At 38.5% G+C, this 6,888-nt stretch overlaps 1 long non-coding RNA gene across 1 annotated transcript in view; it reads left to right on the plus strand.

Annotated features, from left to right (window-relative positions):
- Positions 1 to 1,318, plus strand: part of LOC103180214 — a 94,730-nt gene extending 93,412 nt beyond the window's left edge. The window contains exon 5 of the long non-coding RNA XR_488068.2: positions 421 to 1,318. This is a non-coding gene — a long non-coding RNA (uncharacterized LOC103180214). The remainder of the gene's footprint in view (positions 1 to 420) is intronic.
- The last annotated feature ends 5,570 nt before the right edge of the window (positions 1,319 to 6,888 follow it).

Genomic DNA, 6,888 nt, shown 5'->3' on the forward strand with positions numbered 1-6,888 from the left:
CACACTTCTGTTTACCTCGCAGTAAGTAGGAACCTGATTGTTAGTCGACAGGTAGCTCGCTTTTCTGGGGGTAATAATCCCTTCAAAAAAAATGTGTTCACTCAATCCCCCACTGTTTGTGGGACACTGCTCTGTGCAATTGGCTGCTGTGTTTCTCCCACAAAATATACACTTTACAGTATATTTTGTGAAGCCCATCTAGACATCTCAAAGACATGATAAGGGGCTATATCAAATGCAAGGATTATTATTGTATTTTATAATCTATGTGGAGATGTTTTCTTTCCCTCCAATGTCACTGTTCATACAGGCATTGTTCAGAAAATCAAGACTGGTATTTATTTATTTTAAACGTTTTTGCACCTTTAATTGTGAAGTTTGACATTTCTGCTTGTAACATTTCATATCTCTCGCTTTCAGGAGAGATACCAGGAAGGTTTCTTTACACAGAGGATAATCAGTGACTGGAACAGATTGTCAGGAAAAGTAGTACAATCCAAGACACTGGACTAATTTCAAAAGCAACTTAATGCGTGATTGGGAGGAACGACAGAAGGAGAGGTGTTCTGGAGGGATAGATCTGATGGGCTGAAGGGCTTTCTTCATCCAGATTAATCTTGTGATCTTGTGTTGTGTTTCTCTTGTTGGGGCTCTCATTCCCAATACTCTTTTTTTCAAGAGCAAACTTTCAACAAGACTGCTTGTGTCATGAAACACCAATGCTCTCAATCTCAGCAGTACACCCATAATCCGTGATCTCTATAACAGTAGCTGTCCAGAGGCACACACCTCATCTCCTTCTATTTGTAGGTCATGTGGTGTGAACCAGGAAGTGTACATCAGCATCCTGCCTTCATATCACTCTTCTCCTTGAAGTGAAGCCGCTTCGCTGCCAGCAATACAAAGACTGCATGAGCCCAGTAACTGTTGACTTTGTTGGAATACCACAGGCTGCAACTAGAACATGGCGTATAAATAACACAGCTATTGTAACTTATTGTAATTGCTGTGCGCAATTGGCTGCCGCGTTCGCCCACAAATATACAGTCAATTCACTTTACAGTGTGTTCTGTGAAGCGCTTTGGGACGTCCTCCCGACGTGAAAAGCGCTATATCAAATGCAAGGATTATTATTATTATTATTACTTCATGCTCGGTTTGTTTTAAGAAAGCATGACCTTGGTGCGGTTCTGCTTCATTAAAAGTCAGTTATTGCAAAAATACTGATCCTTTGCACACTCTCTTTTTCGGCAGCCCTGAAGTTAGCTGTGCTGTATTTCAATCTCCAAACCAAAATAAAAGCAAATATTACCACTGCATTATCTACTAGTGCTTGGAAGTCTGTCGCTAGTTTGTACCAGGAACCACTATACAATTTCCCCTTATTGTTTCCTCAACAGACACCTTTGTGCATGTTTGGGCTATACGAGAGAATATTAAAAGGTACTCCACTTAGTTTGTAGTGGAATCCATGCATTTCTAAAGCTGAAAGGAAGGAACTGTTTAGCTTTCCATCAAGTCACGTCTGCTAAATTCACCTGTTCTTATGTTAAACATGAGTTATGTGACAAATGTCACTCAGCACCTTACTGTCCACAGCTGTCTGATAATGCGGGGGATAGGCAGGGGCAGTCTTTAACTAAAGACAGTGATACTAACACGTGCAATGCTTTTTCATATGTGCCTACAAGTTGCTTACAAATGCACGGTCTCTACAATTTACAATAGATCCTGCGAAATGCTTTGAGACGTACTCCCAACACAAAAGGAGCTATATCAAATGCAAGGATTATTATCATTATAACTAGGGATAAGTGAAAACTGAAATAAGCATATGTTTCATGGGACAAAATGATTTATGTGCTGTTGGGACCACCAGGATGGAGATATCTTGTCTGTGGAGAGAAGAAGGCCAGGGCTATGTGGAGGTGAATAAATACTGGATTTTTGTTACTATGATTACATTTGGGCTTGGGGGAGTATCTGTGTGGTGGGTTGATGTCCATAATCGTGTTGGTATTACTTGTCCTTGATAGGAGAAGGTTTTCTCATTCTATGCTTTATGTTCTTGACACCTAGCATCTGAAGTTGGTGTCAGTGCACAGTGAAACTCACCTAGGATCTGTGACAAATATCTATAGGCACCCAGGAGATAGCATTATAATGGAAAAATATCACTGAGCTGTTTTCCGCATGTCTATGACAAGGTTTGGTTGTGAAGAGTGAGTACACAGTCACTGTACTTTACAGTAAATCCTGTGAAGCTCTTGAGATATTTTGATGAAGTGATAAGTAGTCGTGTCAAATGTGACTTTTCTTACATAAGTAAACACCCAACTACAGACCGAAACCAAATGAATGAGAGTGCATGACTTCAATTTATTAGTGTGAATGGTTACCTCGTTTTCCATTTGACACTTGCTCCTTTATTATTTAACTGTACTTGGAACATCTTCACAGATAAATAGTTATTTGAAATGGCCAGGAGTATTTTAAATAGCTTATATTTCCTTATACTTTAGCTCACAAAATTAATTGCAAATGTTGCAATAAATGCAAAGAAAGATAAGATACAGGCAGAGGATATTGTTACATATTCTGGATGTTGATTTAAATTGAATGTTTACTTTATAAATTTACATATTTTATAATACAACCTGTGTAGAAGTCTGTGAAAAATATGAATAGACAATTGATTCAAATACATTTTAACAGTATAAATTGATCCGTCCCTGCAAAACTATTTAGTTCATCTGGAGTAAGTAACCTCAAACCTGTGAAAGCCCTTGAGCGTTCTCTGTGTATTTCAGGAAATGGTTTGTAGCTACAGCTGATTTAGATCTACCAAAACATTGCATATTTTCCCATAAGCTTTTACAAATTATATTGCAACAGGGAAAAGCAAGCAATACAAATGAACCACAGTATAACTCAACAACAGTGAATGAATGCTGTGTAACTGCCTGTTAGACAATTTCTCCCAAAAAAGACCTGGATTAATATCTGGTCAGGAATAGAAAGCTCTAGGTATAAATATATATACTGTGTTAATGAGTTTTTCTCCATGACGTGTTCAAGAATCACCCAAATAAAATTGATCATTCACTTCATGACTGTTTGTGGGGCACTGCTGTGTGAAAATTAGCTGCCACGTTTGCCCACAAAAAATAATCACTCCACTTTAGAGTATATCACGTGAAGCGGTTTGAGACGTCCTTCTGACATGAAAGGTTCTATACTAAAAGTAAGGATTGCTATTATTAAATATAGACAACGGAAATGAAATACTGCTTAGAGCACTTAGAAATATTACTTGCAAAAAAACAGAAATTATCACCGATGTACACCCCACATCTTTGGCACAGTGGTTTCCTTTGTAGGAGTCTTTGAAAATTGATTTAGTTCGAAATTACATTTTGGATTAGGTCTAAGTGAGCAGGAATGCAATGCATTGCTGGGGGCTCGAAACATCATTTGCACATTGCTTTACATGATACTATCCAAGATAAAATGATATCGTATTTTTAAGATGTTCAGATTTGCCAAGATTGGGAGCATGGAGATCTTTGGGCCCAACCACTTTGCTGAAGCCAATGGGGAGTTTGAACACTCCTCTGACTTTGGGACAATGGTTGTGCATGAAGATTCCACTATTTAAGAAGAAAATTCAATCTGATGTTATGTTATGCACTTCAGTACATTTCTCCGCAGAACAAACACAATCTACTTGAACCTGTTTGTTATTGTTCGGAAACATGGTTTGAAGACCAGTTGGTAGGGGGAGGGGATCGGGTTAAGAATCGTGAAAGCAGTCTGCAGAAAGGTTCTGTGTAAAATCAATAGAATTGCAGGTGAAGTAAACAGTTTTGCAGGGACGGATCAATTTATGCTGTTAAAGTGTATTGAATCAATTGTCTATTCATTTTTTCACAGACTTCTACACAGGTTGTATTGTAAAATATGTAAATTTATAAAGTAAACATTCAAAAACTAAACATTGTTTTTTCTCGTCTTCTTAATGCCCCAAGACACTATCCAACATGAAGGACGCTATATAATTGCATGTTGTTGTTGTTCTTAATGTTATGGTTCTGAGGGAAGGGAATGCTGCTGATTTTGTATTAACCTCAATAAGTTAATACAAAATCCATTTACTTGTATTGCTCCATTCAGACCCATTAAGTTGATTATTTTACTGCCATTATCGGCCTTATTATCACACTGAGCTGAATAACGAATCCAGCACACTCTGGGGTCCCCAAGCCTCGGCTCTTGTCAACCTGCGCCTAATACTTTCTGGAATTATGTAAGCGGGATGTGTCCCTCCAGGGAAAGAGTGCGCATTCCATTCCAACAATCTGTCTCTGGGATTTCCTTGTGTAGGTGAGATACATGGAATTCTCAGCTTGGTTTGAATACTCTTAAGCATGGGGATGGGTTGAGCTGGGTGAGAAGTGTCCCTGCCTCTAATGACTGATCTGCCCTTCTGCCAATGAGCCAGCCTAGCTGTGCTGTCATCAGCAGTGCTTTGGAGTACAACAGACCCGTCTGGCTCAGGAACCGGACGACTGAAACTGCCACAGAGGGTTGGCTCAATTCCATTACCAAGCATGTCACTTTGGAACCAATTCAGCTCCAAAGAGACCTCACTTACCTCCTACCCCTTACATTAATGATAATATAAGGATTCTTATTACTATTTATTATTAATGGGTTGTCAGATTGGATTATGACTGACCTGACATGGTGCATGAACCCACAGCCTTCTGACAAAGGCAAGATTACAACAGACAGAGCCAGGCTGACATTCATTCACGAGCTATGGCTTTAAGATTGTGAATGTGTAAGCTTGCCCATGCAGAGTAGATTTTCTCTTACGCTGGCTACCATGGAATCTACCTTACAATATAAATGGGACAGATTTCAGAGCACTGGATCTTCAGATAAGATTGCACAACTGTTTCTTGAAGCATTTCATCAACTGAAATGCTTGGAAGCTCTGGAGTGAATTCTTTACAATAATCAAATAGGGGTAATTATTTCCACCATGTTAAGTCTGGAATTATTTACAATTGCAAACTTGGGGAATGTACTATGGTTTGAGTAAAATAATTCCCCATAGACTACTGGGAACCTTATCAGAAGTACTCAACCTGATGCCAGCCTTTGGAATAGCCTTTTGTTTGATTACGGATATTATATGAGCAAGAAAATAGTCAGGTATTATCCAAATTAATTCCTAGGGAAACTATACAATTACAAAATTACAATACAAAGTTACATTTGTATAGCATCTTTCACTTCAGAAGGACATCCCTTGGGCAGATAGAGCATTGATTATTTGTAAATTATTATTTTCCCTCCTCCTATAATAGAAAAGATACAATATCTGTTGGCTTATTTAGTGTGTAACTTGCAAAAATGAAAATAAATCTGAATCTAACAAACCAGATTGCCATTTAATTTTCCCGTTAACATCCCCAGTTTGGCGTCAGGTAAAAAGAAATAAAAAAGAAAAATCCACGTCTCAGATAAAGGTGATATCTCCAGATTGATGCATGCAGGCAGCTCGCTCGTGTGTTTGGAAACTTAACAGGACTTTGTGAAATGAACCCAGAGTTTACGATACTCGAGGAAGCAACTTAGTAGGAAGGAAGAATAAAAGACTGTGTCTGAGTGCTTACACCAACATGGATTAAAGACTGAGAGAAAGAACTTAGGAAAAAGGAGGCTGGAATCAACATGAAACTTGTGTTAATGCAACACTTATGACAACACTTATAACCTTATGGCATATTACTTATTGTAATTATTCCTTATCTTTCCTTATTCATAAATATCAGACGCCTTGAGAATGCAATGATCATACTTGATTGATGTATTTGTCACTGATCTCAATAACCAATGAACAGCAGTGAATAGATGTTTTGTCCTTTCCTATTTGTAAAGCAGTTTTGAAAAGAAAAAGTAAAACACCTGAGATCAGAAGGGACCTTTTTGTTTATTAGCTTCAAGTAAGTGCAAGATTTATAGTTTCGCTGAGCAGTCAACAGGAAGCAAGCCAGATTGCAACGCCAGGTGCTCAACACAACAACTGAGTTGTAAGCGGGCAGCTCTGAATGACAAAGGCAAAGAATAACTGAGGTCAGGTTGACGGAACCTGATCCTGACTTGGCAGGAGGTTCAAGATATATTAGAAGAAAGATTCAGGATAACCAGTTTTTGCAGTAGGGGCATCAAAGTGCACAAAAGAATGTCTGATTAACAGATTTATCAACCACGAAAATCTACAATATTTGCACCAACATTTTTTGGTGTCTTGAACGAATTGCTTCTGGTTTGATCCCAGACATGCACCATAAATCCACAGTACAAATCCAGAGATCTTATTGTACGTAATTAGTTTTAGGCATTTGCAGAACTATAAAGCCGAGACCCCATCCAGTAAATCAGTTTACGAAGGGGGAAGCAGAGTCAAGTCTGCACTAAATTTTTAACGGAGGCAAGTTTTAATTTGCAAGGTATTTTACAACTGCCTGTAAAGCGGCTGTAAAGGGTGCTGCACATTGTCAGAGCATTCAGCAGTGGATTAATTAAAGTGTACAATGGTGAGTAGCCTTTAGGACATTTGTATTGCAAGTGCCTTCTTTTTAATTTTCATTAATGCCATTTACATTTAACAAGTCGTTGCTATTTGGCTACGAGATCTACCACGATTTCAAAGGGCAGATGTCGACATGTGACTGGAGGAAAAGAAGATAAAAGCATCAAAGATGAAAATTACAGGTCAGTTTGTATAATTAAGTTTAGCTGCGTAACGTGAAGAAACAGTGCCAGCTTGTAAAGAGAGAGTTCTTTTTTTCTGCTTGGGCTAACTGCCCCATGATC

The sequence above is a fragment of the Callorhinchus milii genome, unplaced genomic scaffold, assembly GCF_018977255.1.
Source record: "Callorhinchus milii isolate IMCB2004 unplaced genomic scaffold, IMCB_Cmil_1.0 Scaffold1, whole genome shotgun sequence".
In the NCBI taxonomy this organism is placed as follows: domain Eukaryota; kingdom Metazoa; phylum Chordata; class Chondrichthyes; order Chimaeriformes; family Callorhinchidae; genus Callorhinchus; species Callorhinchus milii.